This window comes from Melanerpes formicivorus, unplaced genomic scaffold, assembly GCF_026170545.1.
Source record: "Melanerpes formicivorus ecotype bairdi unplaced genomic scaffold, bMelFor1.0.p_v2 SCAF_498, whole genome shotgun sequence".
Lineage (NCBI taxonomy): Eukaryota > Metazoa > Chordata > Aves > Piciformes > Picidae > Melanerpes > Melanerpes formicivorus.
The window spans coordinates 71176-85892 of NW_027142850.1; positions in this window are offsets into that span (position 1 = coordinate 71176).

Consider the following 14717-nt stretch of genomic DNA (forward strand, 5'->3'; position numbering starts at 1 on the left):
AGCAGGGCCCCAGGAAGCCTCTTGTGGGGTACAAGGGGATGCAGTGACACAAGGGGGAGAGGCTGGCTCCTGCCACACAGGGCAGCAGCTGTTCTCACCGTGGCAGCCAAGTCATCTGGGGGTGGTTCTGTGGCTGCAGCCTCCCCCAGGACAACTTCTCCATCTCTCTCACTGTCCTTGGCCATCTTTTCTTTCACCTTCCTGAAGGCCTTCTCATATTTCTCATTGCCTGAAGGCAGAAACCCCCCAGAGTGCAGTGTGGGCATCTGAGCTGGGCAGCCCCCTCCCCACACCACCTCTCCCAGAAACACTCCTCCAGCAGCTCAGGGCACAGCACTGGAAGAGACCTCGAGGATCATCCAGCCCAACCTGTCACCACAGACCTCATGGCCAGACCATGGCACCAAGTGCCACATCCAATCCCCTCCTGAACACCTCCAGGGATGGGGACTCCACCACCTCCCCAGGCAGCACATCCCAATGACCAATGACTCTCTCAGTGAAGAACCTTCTCCTCACCTCCAGCCTAAACCTCCCCTGGCACAGCTTGAGACTGTGTCCTCTTGTTCTGGTGCTGGGTGCCTGGGAGAAGAGACCAACCCCCACCTGGCTACAACCTCCCTTTAGGTAGCTGTAGAGGGCAATGAGGTCTCCCCTGAGCCTCCTCTTCTCCGGGCTAAGCAACCCCAGCTCCCTCAGCCTCTCCTCACAGGGCTGTGCTCAAGGCCTCTCCCCAGCCTTGTTGCCCTTCTCTGGACACCTTCAAGTCTCTCAATGTCCTTCCTAACCTGAGGAGCCCAGAACTGGACACAGGACTCAAGGTGTGGCCTAAGCAATGCAGAGCACAGGGGCACAATGACCTCCCTGCTCCTGCTGGCCACACCACTCCTAATGCAGGCCAGGATGCCCTTGGCCTTCCTGGCCACCTGGGCACACTGCTGGCTCATGTTCAGGCAGCTGTCAGTCAGCACCCCCAGGTCCCTCTCTGCCTGGCTGCTCTCAGCCACTCTGAGCCCAGCCTGGAGCTCTGCCTGGGGCTGCCGTGGCCAAAGTGCAGCACCCGGCAGTGGGTGCCTATCCTCCTGCTGCATGCTGAGCTTCAGCCCTGCCCAGCTTCCTCCCCCAGAGGAGCAGCTCAGCCCCAGCCAGCTGGTGCAAACCCAGCTCTGCAGGGTGGCTCCTGGGACACAGCCCACAGGGACTTGCAGAGCCTGGGGAAGCCACCAGTGCTGCTCTGACAGCCTTGGGGGTAGGCCCTGGGGGAAAGCCCAGGGGAGCATCCTGAGGAGCAGCCAGGCAGTGCTCACCTTGGATGCTCCTGGGCAGGTGCAGGCAGAGCCTGGGAAAGCTTCCCTCTCCTTTCAGGCAGACTTCTTGCGGCTCCAGGTGACCCACTGGGAGCTGGAAAGCCTTGCAGAAGGCCCCAGGCGCTTCTGGCAGCTAAGAGACTTTCAGCACCTGCTGCTGGCCGGCTCCAAGGCTACCCTGCAGGGAGGGAATGCACCAAAGAGGCTTTGATGGAGGGGGTGATGCTCAGCCAGGTTCTCCTCTAGAAGACAGCAGACAGCAGCACCTTCTAGCTGTCTGGTTTCCAAGAGCTTGTCTCCTGCCCCAGGCTGCCAGGTCCCCTCCAGAGTGCCAGCGTGGGGAGAGCTGGAAAGGACCTCTGGAGGTCATCACTCCAACTGCCCTGCTAAAGCAGGGCACCCCCAGCAGCTTGCCCAAGAGCAGCATGGCCAGGGGGAGCTGGAATCCCTCCAGAGCAGGAGGAGGCCTTCCCTCAGCACAGCCTGGCCTTTGCTCAGCACCAGCACAGCTCTGCTGCTCCCAGGCTTTGCCTTCAGCCAGCAGGAGCCAGGCCTGACCAAGCAAAGCTCCAGCAGCAGTGCTGGGCAAGGCAAGGGAAGTGCCCCTGCCCTCTGCAGGGCCAGCAGCTCCTGTCACAGCACCTCAGTGGTGGCCACTAGGCTCCTCAGCTCAAAAGGGACAGGGACCTACTGGAAAGAGTCCCAGGGAGACTACACACATGCTGAGGGCCTGCAGCATCTTTGTGAGGCTCAGAGGCTGAGACTCCTGGGGCTGTTGAGCCTGGAGAAGAGCAGCCCCAGAGAGGGCCTCTGATCACAGCTCAGCAAGAGCTAAAGGGCTTGTGGGGGACAAGAGGATGGGGCTGGACTCTTGTCAGTGGTGCCCACTGACAGGACAAGAGGCAAGGGGCATCAGCTGGAACCCAGGGAGTTCCAGCTGGCCAGGAGGAGAAAATTCTCTGCTGTGAGGGTGCTGGAGGCCTGGAGCAGGCTGCCCAGAGAAGCTGTGGAGTCTCCTATGGAGAGATGCCAACCCCCCCTGGGCACGCTGCTGGGGGTGCCCTGCTGGAAGGAGGAGGTTGGGCTGGATGCCCCCAGAGGCCCCTTGCAAACCACCCCCCCTCCTGGGATCCTGGGAGTGCAGGTGGGTGTCCAGGGCTCTGAGCCCCACCTGGGACTCCCACCAAACCTCCTGCCTGTGCAGTTCAACTCAGGGTGCAGGAGCCTGCCCTGGCTCATGCTGAGCTCCAGAGAAAGGCCACAAGGAGGAGCAGAGGGCTGGAGCTGCTCTGCTATGAGGACAGACTGAGAGAGTTGGGCTTGTGCAGGCTGGAGAGGAGAAGGCTCCCAGGAGACCTTCTGGTGGCCTTCAGGTCTCTGCAGGCAGCTCCAAGAAAGCTGGGGAGGGACTTTTGAGGGTGTCAGGGAGGGACAGGACTGGGGGGTGGAGCAAAACTAGACAGGGGGAGATTCAGGTTGGGTGTTAGGAAGAAGTTCTTCCCCATGAAGGTGGTGAGAGCCTGGCCCAGGCTGCCCAGGGAGGGGGTGGAAGCCTCCTGCCTGGAGGTGTTTGCAGCCAGGCTGGAGGTGGCTGTGAGCAACCTGCTGTGGTGTGAGGTGTCCCTGCCCATGGCAGGGGGGTTGGAGCTGGCTGAGCCTTGAGCTCCCTCCCAACCCTGACAATTCTGTGAGCTGCAAACACATCTCTGGCCACACAGCAGCAGAGCCTAGGACAAGATCTAGAACAGAAAGTGTCACTGGGGCTTCCAGAAGTGTCTCTGGCTTCCAGAAGAGCTGTCCCAGGCCAGAGCAAAAGGAAGCAGATCCAGAGGCACCTGGCTCTGGGTGACAGGACACATCTGCAGCCTTCCTCAGCTGCCCACTGCACACAGGGCTGCACTTGCAGGTCCCTGCTCCCCTTCAGGCTGCAGGGAGGAGCTGAGGAGTGGGCCAGGACCTGCCCCCTGAGCCCCCACTCCAGCACAGGACACAGCCAGAGCCAGCCCAGCCCCACTGCCAGCACCATCCACGCTGCCACAGCAGCACCAAGCAGAGCTGTGCCTTCAGAAGCTGGCAGGAAGAGGGCATGAGCCTGGCACCTCTTGCAGGAGGCAGGCAGGAGGAAAGATGGAAGCCATTTGGCTTCCTTTGCCCATGGCACCAAGGGCCAGAGAGAGGAATGCTGCTCCAGCCCAGAGACATCCACCCAAGGCTCAGGAGCTGAGGTCACAGAATCCTGGAAGGCTTTGGCTGGGAAGGGACCTTTCAAGGTCACAGAATCACAGGGCTTGGAAGGGACCTCTGGAGATCATCAGAGCAGGGTCACCTAGAGCAGCTTGCACAGGAGTGCAGCCAGGAGGCTTTGGAATGGCTCCAGAGGAGACTCCACAGCCTCTCTGGGCAGCCTGCCCCAGTGCCCCACTGCCCTCAACACACAGAAGTTCCTCCTGCTGTCAGATGGAACTTGGCTGTTGCAGTGTGTGCCCCTTGCCCCTTGTCCTCTCCCTGGGCACCACTGACAGAGCCTTGGCCAGAGCCCCCTGGGTCCCCTTGAAGGCTTCAGAAGCACTGAGGGGATCTGCCCTCTGTCTTGTCTTCTCCAGGCTACAAAGCCCCAAGCCCCTCAGCCTTTCTTCACCAGACAGATGTTCCAGTCCCCTCAGAGCCCTTGGCTGGACCCTCTCAAGCAGCTCCCTCAGGTCCTGACCAGCTCCTGCCCCCTGGGGACCACCACTCACTACAGAAGCTCCAGCCAGCCTCTGTGCCAGCAGCTCCTTCAGGCCTGCAGTGAGCAGGGACAGCTGCAGCTAGGGCAGGCTGCTGGGATGCTGCAAACTCCTCTCTGCACTGCTCCAGCCCTGCTCAGCCCTGGCCCCCTCACTGCCCCCCCCAGCTGCTGCAGAGGAGCAGAGCTGGAGGGGTGAAGGAGCAGGGAAGGGCTGCTCCAGCTCCTGGCACAGGAGCTTCATGGCCAGGCAAGAGCAAGGCAGTCTCCTGGGCAGCCCTGGCAGGGGCAGGCAGGGCAGTTCCTGTCTGCTCCCACAGGAGGTGACCCAGGACAAGAGCAAATGCTCTCAGGCTGTGCCAGGGGAGGGGGAGGTTGGGCATCAGGCACAATTTCTTCCCCACAAGGGCTGTGAAGGCCTGGCCCAGGCTGCCCAGGGCAGCAGGCAGTCCCCAGCCCCGGAGGGACTGAAAAGCTGTGGAGATGTGGTGCCAAGGGCCAGGGTTTGGGGCTGGCCTGGCAGTGCTGAGCTCCCAGCTGGCCTTGAGGATCTGAAAGGGCTCTTCCAAGCCCAAGGATCCTGTGATTGCATCCCCTCAGCAGAGACAGCTCCCAGCCCTGCCTGCTGCTGGGACAGTTCCCTCCTGCTCTTCTCTTTCTCCCCGGTTTTCCCCTCCAAGCCCAGCCAGGGCAGGCTGGCACAGGGCCAGGGTCAGGCCCTTGTGCTGCCCCCATCCTCACCGTGCTGGGCACCACCAGGGGCACCGCGGGCAGGGGGCTGCGGGCAGTGCCCGTGCCAGGGCTCAGCACCACGAAGGGGAAGGGCAGCTTCCCACAGCTCTGCAGGGGCAGCTCCACCTCTGTGACCACGTCCCACAGCTGCAGAGAGGAGAGAGGAGTGGGCAGTTAGAGACAGGCCTGGCACTGGGCATCTCCTGCAGCTGGCACTGGGGAAGGAGCCAAGGGAGGCAGTGCAGCAGAGCAGCAGAGCAGAGCTGGACACTTGGCTCCCAGCTTCACCTGGGCACCCCCAGCCCCAAGGGACCTCTTGGCCCTGCACAGGAGCTGAGCTTTGGGGCCCTCCCAGCAGGAGCACACCACCACACTGCTCCCTCTTCACACTCCAGCAGCAGCAAGGCCCAGGGCTGCTCACCTGAGCATCTGCAGGCAGGGGCTGCTGCTCCACATCACAGAGAGAGAAGGGCTGCCCTAAGGCCAGGACCATGCTGAGGGGCAGGGGGCAGATGTTCTTCAGAGACAGAGGCTGGGCCAGAGGAGTTAGGACATCCCCTGCTTGCTGCAGGCACAGGAGAGAAGCATCACTCACCCCCAAGTGCCCAGGGCCCTCCTTCCCCACCCGCTGCCTTTCCAAAGCCTTCAGCCCCCAGAGCTCCCAACAGCTCCTCTGGACTCTTTGGATAGGTTTCTGCCCTTCTGGAAGGGCTTTCTCCAAGCACAGCAGATGCTGCTGCTGGCTGCAAACCACAGCATTGCCCAGGGGGAACAGCCTCAGGAATGTGCAGGGAACAGGCCCCTGAGAGGAGGCAGCTGCTGCTAAGAGATCCAGCCCATCTGATTGCAGTGGCCTGTCCTCTCCTGGGGACAGCAGCACAAGAGGAGTTCCAGTCACCTACACTCATGCCTCTAGGAGCCTCCTAAGGCCAGGGGTGCTGGGCAGAGGAGACAAGCAAGCAGGATGCAGCAGAGAGCCTGCAGGAGCCTAAGGCTGGCTTTGAGTATGCACAGCCAGCCAGCAACCTCCAGGCTCCTGCTGCCCCTGCTACAGTGCCAAGATGCTCAGGGGCCTGGAGCAGCTCTGGGAGGAGCTGAGAGCCCTGGGGCTCTTGATCCTGGAGAAGAGCAGCCCCAGAGGGGATCTGATCAGTGCTCAGCAAGAGCTAAAGGGTGGGGGACAAGAGCTTGGGGCCACTCTCCTCAGTGGTGCCACACCAACAAGAGCAAAGCAGTGCTGCTGAGGCTGTTGCCAGCCCCAGGGCAGCAAAGAATGAGCTCAGTGCTAACAGCAAAAGCTTGGTCCTGCTGCAGTCAACAGCCAAAGCCCTGGGGACTCAGAGCAGCTCTCTCCCCTCCTCCTTTGAAGCCAAGCACAGCCACAGCTTCCAGCCAGCAGATCCAGGGCCAGGATGCCAGCCAGACACTCACCTTCTCCACCTGGAAAGTGATTGCTGTGGAGGACATCTGCAGGGCAGGAGCAATGAATTGGCAGCTGAGCTCCACCTGCAGGGTCTGGGTGCTCCTGGCCTCGCTGCCCACCGCGGCCTGGCACAGCAGCTGCTCCCTCACCGCCTGCAGGAGAAGCCACAGGGCACATGGGGGCTGCCAGCAGGGTGGCCAGAGGACAGCCTGCCTCTGCCAGCCACCAGCCACGGCCCTGCCACTGCCCCCCTCACTGCTGGTTTCCCCTTGCCCTCCACAGCTTGTGCTGCATCCCCTTTCTCCTGCACTCCAGTGGCCATCAGGCTGCAGCCAACAGCCACAAACAGCTCTGGGGAGGCTTGTGCTGCCAGGGACAATCCCTGCCCCAAAGGGTTCTTCCTTTGATGTGCCCCAGTGCTGAGCACAGTGCTACAGAAAGCTGGAGGAGCTGATGGAATGAAGATGGAGATGGAACTGGGCAGAAAAACAGGAGACAGAAAGGCCAAGGGCAGTCAGCTCTGCCTTGGAAGCTCAGTGGAAATGATTCCTGAGGAGGAACAACCCCTGCCCCAGCACAGCTGAGGCCTTGGCCTGCTGGGAGCTTGCAGCTCTGCAGACAGGGACCTGGGAGTGCTGCTGGAGAGCAAGTTGCCCACGAGCCAGCAAGCTGCCCTTGTGTCCAAGAAGGCCAAGAGGATTCCTGAAGGAGACTGTGGCCAGCAGGCTCTCCTCCCCCTCCATCCTGCCCTGCTGAGGCCACAGCTGGGTCCAGTTTGGGGCTGCCCAGTTCAAAGTAGTCAGGGAACTACTGAAGAGAGCCCAGTGAAGACTACAAAGATGCTGAGGAGCCTGGAGCACCTCTCTGAGGAGGAAAGGCTGAGACCTGGAGCTGCTGAGCCTGGAGCATCACAGAATCACACAGAAGCACAGAAGGCTCTGAGCTGGAAGGGACCTCCAAAGGTCTTCTAGTCCAACCCCCTCAAAAAGAAGAGCAGCCCCAGAGCAGATCTTCTGCATGCTCAGCAAGAGCTAAAGGGTGAGGGGCAAGAGGATGGAGCCTGTGACAGGACAAGGGGCACAGACTGGAACCCAGGAAGCTCCATCTGAGCAGGAAGAGAAAATTCTCCTCAGCGAGGGTGCTGAGGCCTGGAGCAGCCTGCCCAGAGAGGTTGTGGAGTCTCCTTCTCTGCAGAGACTCCAAACACCCCCTGGACACTGGCAACCTGGCCAACCTGCTGTGGGTGCCCCTGCTTTAGCAGGGGGATTGGGCTGGATGGTCCCCAGAGGTCCCTTCCAACCTCCCCCATGCTGGGATTCTGTGACCCACAGGAACCCCCCCCCAGGCAGATGCCTTCAGGTCAAGGAGGGATCACTCCCCACTAGGATGCCTCCTGCCCTCCTTCCCAGAGCTGCTTTGGAAAGAGACCTCCCCAGGACAGAGCTGCCTTGCATGTCCCAGCAGAGTCCTCTCTCAAGCTGGATGGGCTCACAGCCAAGCCTTGCTCTGGACAGCTCCTGGGATCACTTCTCCACTGCTGGCTCTTTCCTCTGCTACAGCACCACAACCCAACTCCTCCCAGAGCTCTTGGCTCTGACTGCAGGGCCAGGCAGGCACAGCTGGCTGCACAGAGCCCCTGCCAGCTTTCCAGGGAGACATTCTCACCACTGCACTCAACAGCTTGGTGCCTTTTGCTCCTCCTCAGCAAAACCTTTGGGCTCAGAACTGCATGGGGACAGCCCCAATACAGCCACCCAGGTGAGCAACAAAGTCTTCTTCAAGCCACTCTTGAGGCAAGCCTTTAGAACACCCTTCAAAACATGAACATCAGCAGGAGCTTCCTCTAGAGCTGCTCCACAGAGAATCATCTCATGGCTTGCCTTGGCTTGGCAGGGACCATTCAAGGTCATCCAGTCCAAGCCCTCTCCACTTCAACCTCTGTGCTGCTGGAGCTCAGCAGTGCACATCAGGGTGCAGCTCCTCTGCAGAGCTGCATTCCCCTGGCAGAAGGCTCCAGGCAGGAGGAGGCCCAGCGACCCATCCAAGGGTGCTGGCAAGACCTGGCTGCCCTTGGCACAGCAGGGCTGGCTGGGAGCCTGGGGCAAGTGTCACTGTTCCCAGGAAAGCAAGTTAAGCTGCCAGTTGCAGTGGTGCCATGGGGATGAACATCCCTGATCAGCAGAGCTGGCACTGGGCTCCTGCCTCTCCTCCAGCACTTGGTGCCAGACAAGGCCTCTGCCCATCTTTGTCTGCAGAGGAGAAATGCTGCAGCTCCAGCCACTGCCTGCCCTGCTGGCTTCCCCCAGACACAGGAAACCTGCCCTCCTGCCTTCCTTTCTGCCTCTGCTCCCAGGCTGTGAGTCACTTCTTCTCTCTGCCCTTCCCTCCTGCCTCAGCACCTGGCACCTTGGCACCTGCCACAGCAGCAGCTGCCTTCAGCCCCTGCTTTGGTAGCAGCAAGTGCTGCAGGATGGAACACAGAGCAGCCCCAGCCACTGATGGTGGCCAGCAAGGAAAGCAGAGGACTCTGCCAGGGGGAACCTGTGGCCTTCAAACAGTCTCTTGCTCACATTCTCAGGCCAGTGCCAGGGGGCTGCAGGACAAGTCCCAGGGGAGGTGATCTGATGGGGAAGGCTCAGCCCTTGTGAGGGACCTCACCTGGGGAGTGCTGGAGAAGCCTTCCAGCATCACCTCCATCGTTTGGCCTGGCCTCAGCTCCATCCTCTTGGGCCGAAGCTGGAACACAGGGCAGGCAGCAGGGGGGCCCTGGGAGGAAGCTTTGCCCTTGGTGCTGCTGAGGGAAGGCAGCCAACGGCGCTGGCCAGGCAGGGAGCAACCTCCCACGGTCCAGCGGAGCCGCTGGGTGCGGCGGCCTCGGTTGGTGACCCTGAAGCTGTAACAGCAGGGAGCCAGGCTGCAAGAGGAGCAGAGATGGAAAAGATCAGGAGAGCTGCTACTGCCCAGCACTCACCCAGCTGCTGCTGCTGCTGTCTGACCACACAGCTGGCAATGGAACCACCTCTGAACTGCTGACCTAGCTCAAACCTTCAGCGGGAGCCAGCCCGTGCCTACCCCTGAGCTTCTCCCCACCCAGCAGCAGCTCTGGTTGTGCCCAGCCAGGGAAAGCTTCCTGAAGCACATCCTCTCAGCTGCTGTGGGCAGAGCAGCACCAGCCCCTGCTGCTTCACACAGCAGAGTTGTAGCAAAGGGCTGCCTGAGGGTCAGACTGGATCAGACCCTGAGCTGGCCTGACCTGGCTGCAAGCCCCTATGACAAGAGGGATCTGGAGGTGCTGGAAGGTGTCCAGGGAAGGGCCACGAGGATGAGCAGAGGGCTGGAGCACCTCTCCTATGGGGACAGACTGAAGGAGTTGGGGCTGTTCAGTCTGGAGAAGAGAAGGCTCCCAGGTGACCTCATTGTGGCCTTCCAGGATCTGCAGGGGGCTACAGGAAGGCTGGGGAGGGACTGCTCAGGATCTCAGGCAGTGATAGGACTAGGGGGAATGGAATGAAGCTGGAGGTGGGGAGATTCAGGCTGGAGGGGAGGAGGAAGTTCTTCCCCATGAGAGTGGTGAAGGCCTGGAATGGGCTGTCCAGGGAGGTGGTTGAGGCCCCAGCCCTGGAGGTGTTTAAGGCCAGGCTGGATGAGGCTCTGGGCAGGCTGATCTAGTGTGGGGTGTCCCTGCCCATGGCAGGGGGGTTGGAACCAGATGATCCCTTCCAAACCAAACCATTCTAGGATCCTATCTGGTGGTCAGGGCACCACTGGCTTCGCTGGTGGGGGGCCCTGGCATCCCTTTCATGCCTCCATCCTTTAGGAAGCATCCAGCCCTCATCAGCCTCTGCTGACCAGAGCAGCTGGGCTTGTGTTTGAGACAGAGCACTGAGCCTAAGAACATGGATCACCAGGAGTGTGGCTGAGAGGAGCAGGGCAGCCAGCCCAGCTCTGGCTGCTGAGGAAGCAGAGCCACAGCCAGAGATGAACAACCAGAGCCAGACAGAAACCCAAGGGAATGTCCCATGGGGATGGAAAGAAAGCCCAAGTGCAGCTGGGCAGACATGGCCACCCTTTGCTCCAGGAAACCCCTCCAGGGATGGGGACTCCAGCACTGCCCTGGGCAGCCTGGGCCAGGCCTTGTCCCTTAGGGGAAGAATTTGTTCCTCATGTCCAACCTAAACCTCCCCTGGAGCAACCTGAGGCCATCTTCTCTCCTCCTATCACTTGTTCCTTGGGAGAAGAGACCAACCCCCACCTGGCTCCAGCCTCCTTCCAGGCTCTTGTAGACACCTGGCCCTCGGGGGGGATCACTCCTCGGCTGGGCTCAACCCTCCAGCACCAGCCTCTGCCAGACTGCAAGACAAGGCAGAGCCCAGCTGAGGCCAGGAGCCACAGCCCTCGGTCTCTTGTGGGCTGGAGGAGCGAGGATGTGAGGGCAGCAAACCAGAAGGGCTTCCTTTGCCTGCAGCTGAGCTAGGGGGGCTGCAAGCAGCACCTCTGCAGGAGCTGCCACCCCCCTGTGCCACCCTCCTCTCACAGACTCCCCTCATTAGCCACCACCTCACCAGCCCCAGAGACACTCGGCCTCAAGAGAAGGTTGTTTCCTCCTCCAGCCTCCTTGCAGGGAGTGCTCCCTGGCCAGCAGGACATGCACTGGCATGCAGATCTGCAGCTCCCAAGGCTCCAGCGTGGGGGCAGTGGGACATGCTCCACATTTCAGGGCTGTGCTTGGGACAAGAGGCCCTGCTCAGCCCAAACCCTGCAGCATCCCTGGAGAGGTTTTGCCCTTTGGAACAGGAGGCAGCAATGTGCTGGCAGGCTGGGCACGAGCCAAGCACATTGCATTGGGCAGGAGCCAGGGGGAGGCAGCTGGAGTTTCCAGCCTGGCAGCACTGAGCTCTCACAGGACAGCTGCTATAAGTCTCCCTCTTGGAGTTTCAAACTATCCCTCTTGGCCTCTCACTACAAGTCCTAGTCAAAAGTCTGTCCCCAGCGTTCTTAGAGGCCTCTTGAAGTACTGACAAGCTGCAAGAAGTTGACTTTCCTCCAGCAAATCCCAGGGAGAAGATCAGAGAGTCACAGAATGCTTTGGCATGGAAGGGACCTTCAACTAGTTCCAAGCCCCTGACCTGGGCAGGGACAGCTTCAACTAAAGCAGCTTGCTCAAAGCCCTGTCCTCAGTTCAAAGCTGAAGGACCTGGCATTGCTTAGCCTGGAGACAAGGAGGCTGAGGGGAGACCTTCTGGCTCTCTACAGCTCCCTGAAAGGAGGCTGGAGCCAGGTGGGGTTCAGTCTCTCCTCCCAGGTACAAGCGACAGGACAAGAGGCAATGGCCTCCAGTTGCACCAGGGCAGGTTGAGGGTGGCCATGAGCAACAATTCCTTCCCTTGAGGGCTGCCAAGGCCTGGCCCAGGCTGCCCTAGGCAGGGGTGGAGTCCCCATCCCTGGAGGGCTTTCAAAGCCTTGGAGCTGTGGTGCTGAGGGCCACGGTTCAGTGCTGAGCTGGCAGTGCTGGGCTGAGGCTTGGCCTGGAGGATCTGAAAGGTCTTTTCCACCCCAAGGCATTCTGTGATCCCAGAGCTCCAAACCCATGACTCCCACAGCCAGAGACCTTCCACAGAGGAAAGGAAGAGCTTGGAAACAGGCTCCAGGCTCACTGCTGCTCAAACCTCTCCTCAAGCTCTGGGCTCCTGAGGGCTGCCCCAGCTGAACCTGCCCCCACAGCCAGGCTCCCCTGGCCACCTTCTGATGGAAGATCTTGCTTGCTCTCTCAGGCAGCCAGCTGGAAAGGCTCCAGAGGAGAACTGAGCCCCGGGTGGCCACAGAGCAGCCATTGCCACTGGAAGCCTCTCCAGATACTCAGCACCTCTGCCTGGAAGGCTGCAGGGATGGGGCTCTGATTGCAGAGCTGCAGACACCGGGAGGCCTCCTGCAGAACTTGGATGCTGCCAAAATCGACCTGGCTGGGCTGCACAGAGACAACTGGGCCCTCTCCAGTGCTCACCAAAGAGACCTTCTGCTCCAGGGAGGAGAGAGGAAAAACACCATGGGGAAAGCTGGCAAGGGTCAGACAGCTCTGAGGCTGCTCCTGCTCGGGGGAGAGCTCTGCCTGCTGGAAGCTGGCAGTGTTGGAAGCCTGAAGCAGGAGGCCTGCAGCAAGGGTGGGCTCTGGAGGGACCCCAGCTGAAAGCCACAAGCTGCTGTTGTCAGGGGGAAAGAAAGCAGCCTGCCCAGGCTGCAGTCTCTCCAGCAGCTCTCCTTCCTCTGCCCTGTGCCTGCTCCCAGCCCTGCTGCTGCTCAGCCTTGCCCCAAACCACTCTCCCTGGCTTCTGCTGCTGCACAGCCAGGCTTGGGCAGCAGCTTTTGGGACACTCCCAAAGCTCCCCCTTGACCAGCAGCCCTAGCTGGCACCAAGCTGGCTCTGCAGAGGAGAGATCATGGAAGCTGCTGCTCTGCTTTGTGCTCTGGGGTAATCCTGGCACCACCTGAGGAACAGAGCTGATGGCAGCACTCCAGCAGCCTTTTGGTCTCTTGAGCCAAAGCAGTGTTCTTGCAGAAGCAGCAAAGAGCACTGGAGGTGGCAGCTGGATGCCTTTGCTGCAGCACCTTCTCACTCATTCCAGAGCCAGCCTTTGCTTCAGCAGCACTCTGGGCTGTCCCTGGCTGCTCCTCCCCAGGACCCCCAAGGCAGCAGCAGTTGCTGCTCCTCTCCTAAGAGCAGAGGAGGAGAGGCAGGGACAGTGCTGGCTCCTTCCCCCATCTGCCCTGTCCCCAGTGCACTGCTGTGGCACACACTCTGATCACCCTCCCAGAGGGCACCACGCTGCCTCTCCTCTCCCCCTCACCCAGTGCCAGGGATCCCTGTGGTACAAGCCCCCTTTGCCCTGCAAGAAGCCCTGTACACCTCAGGCTCCAGCAAGCCCTGTGGCACGGAGCAGGCCCCTCCAGCACTCACCAGGGGGTGTCCTGCACGCCCAAAGACGGCCACACGGGCAGGAGTGTGCTGCTCTCCTGGCACCTGGGCCCCCAGGCTCAGTGGCACCTCCACGGAGCTGTGAGGCTGAATGAGCCCACAGGGCACGGGGCTGGAGCCCAGCACAGCAGCATCCTCCTGGTGCTCCTGGCAGGGGCAGGGGCACAGAAGGGGCTGGGCTGAAAGGGATCTTTCAAGCTCCTCCAGTCCAAGCCCCCTGCACTGAGCAGGGACAGCTGCAACTGCAGCAGGCTGCTCAGCACCCCTGACAGCCTGGCCAGGCTCCAGGGAGGGGCATCTCTCACCTCCCTGGGCACCCTGGGCAGGCTCTCACCACCTTCAGAGTGAAAAATATCTTCCTCTTCTCCAGTCTACATCTCCCTCTCTTAGTTCAAGCCATCCCCTCTCCCAACAGGCTCTGCTCAAAGCCTGGCCCCAGCCTGAAGCACTGAAAGGCCACCAGGAGCTCTCCCTGGAGCCTTCTCCTCTCCAGGCTGAGCAGCCCCAACTCTCCCAGCCTGGCCTCACAGCAGAGGGCTCCCAGGCCTCCCAGCATTGCTGTGGCCTCCTCCAGCCCCACTCCAACAGGTCCCTGGCTGTGCTGAGGCCTCCAGAGCTGCCCCAGCACTGCAGGGGGGCTCAGCAGAGGGGCAGAATCTCCTCCCTGCCCCTGCTGCCCACTGCTGGGGACCAGCCCAGGGCACAGCTGGCTCTGGGCTGGTACTGCACAATGCCAGCTCAGGAGCAGCTTGGCAGCCCTCAGTATCCTCAGGGGCTTCTCCATAGGGCTGCTCTCCAGCCTGGGTTGATCCTGGCAATCAAAGGTTACTGCAGAGGGAACTTGTAGAAAAATGTCAACCCTTAAGGTGTGCACAGCAGCAACTCACAAAGAGTTTGAAATCCCTGGCAGGAAGGCACAGAATGAAAGGCAAGACTTGGATGGCCTCAGCATCCTCAGGGGGTCCCAAAGCTGCTGCACTCACAACTCTCCCTGCTTGGGCTGGCAGAGCAGCTTCTCACCACCCTCTGAGTTCTCCTGCATGACAGCACCCCAGAGCCAGAGCCCAAACTGCTTCCCCAGGAGCTGAAATTGCTGCCTGAAGTTGATCCTCAGGAAGGTTCCCATTTCCCTGCTTCCTGAGCTTACATTTGGGTGGCTGAGAGAGACTGAATCCTGTCTCTCTTGATGGGACTCAACAAAGGTAAAGTCACCTTTGCTGCTTGCCCAGGCAATGGCTGATGTGTATGGGGAGCAGCCACTGGGATGCCTCTCAGGAAGGTGCAGAGATAAGCAGACTGCAGCTGTCCTGGAAACGGGCAGAGGCCACTGCTATCCCTGCTCTCTGGAACACACACCTCTGAAAAGCTGTGCAACAGATCTGAGCAACTTCTGGCTCAGGAGAAGGCCAAGGCAGGAGAAGGCAAAGGCAGGAGAAGGCAAAGGCAGGAGAAGGCAAAGAGAGGAGAAGGCAAAGAGAGGAGAAGGCCAAGGCAGGAGAAGGCCAAGGCAGGAGAAGGCCAAGGCAGGAGAAGGCAAAGAGAGGAGAAGGCAAAGAGAGG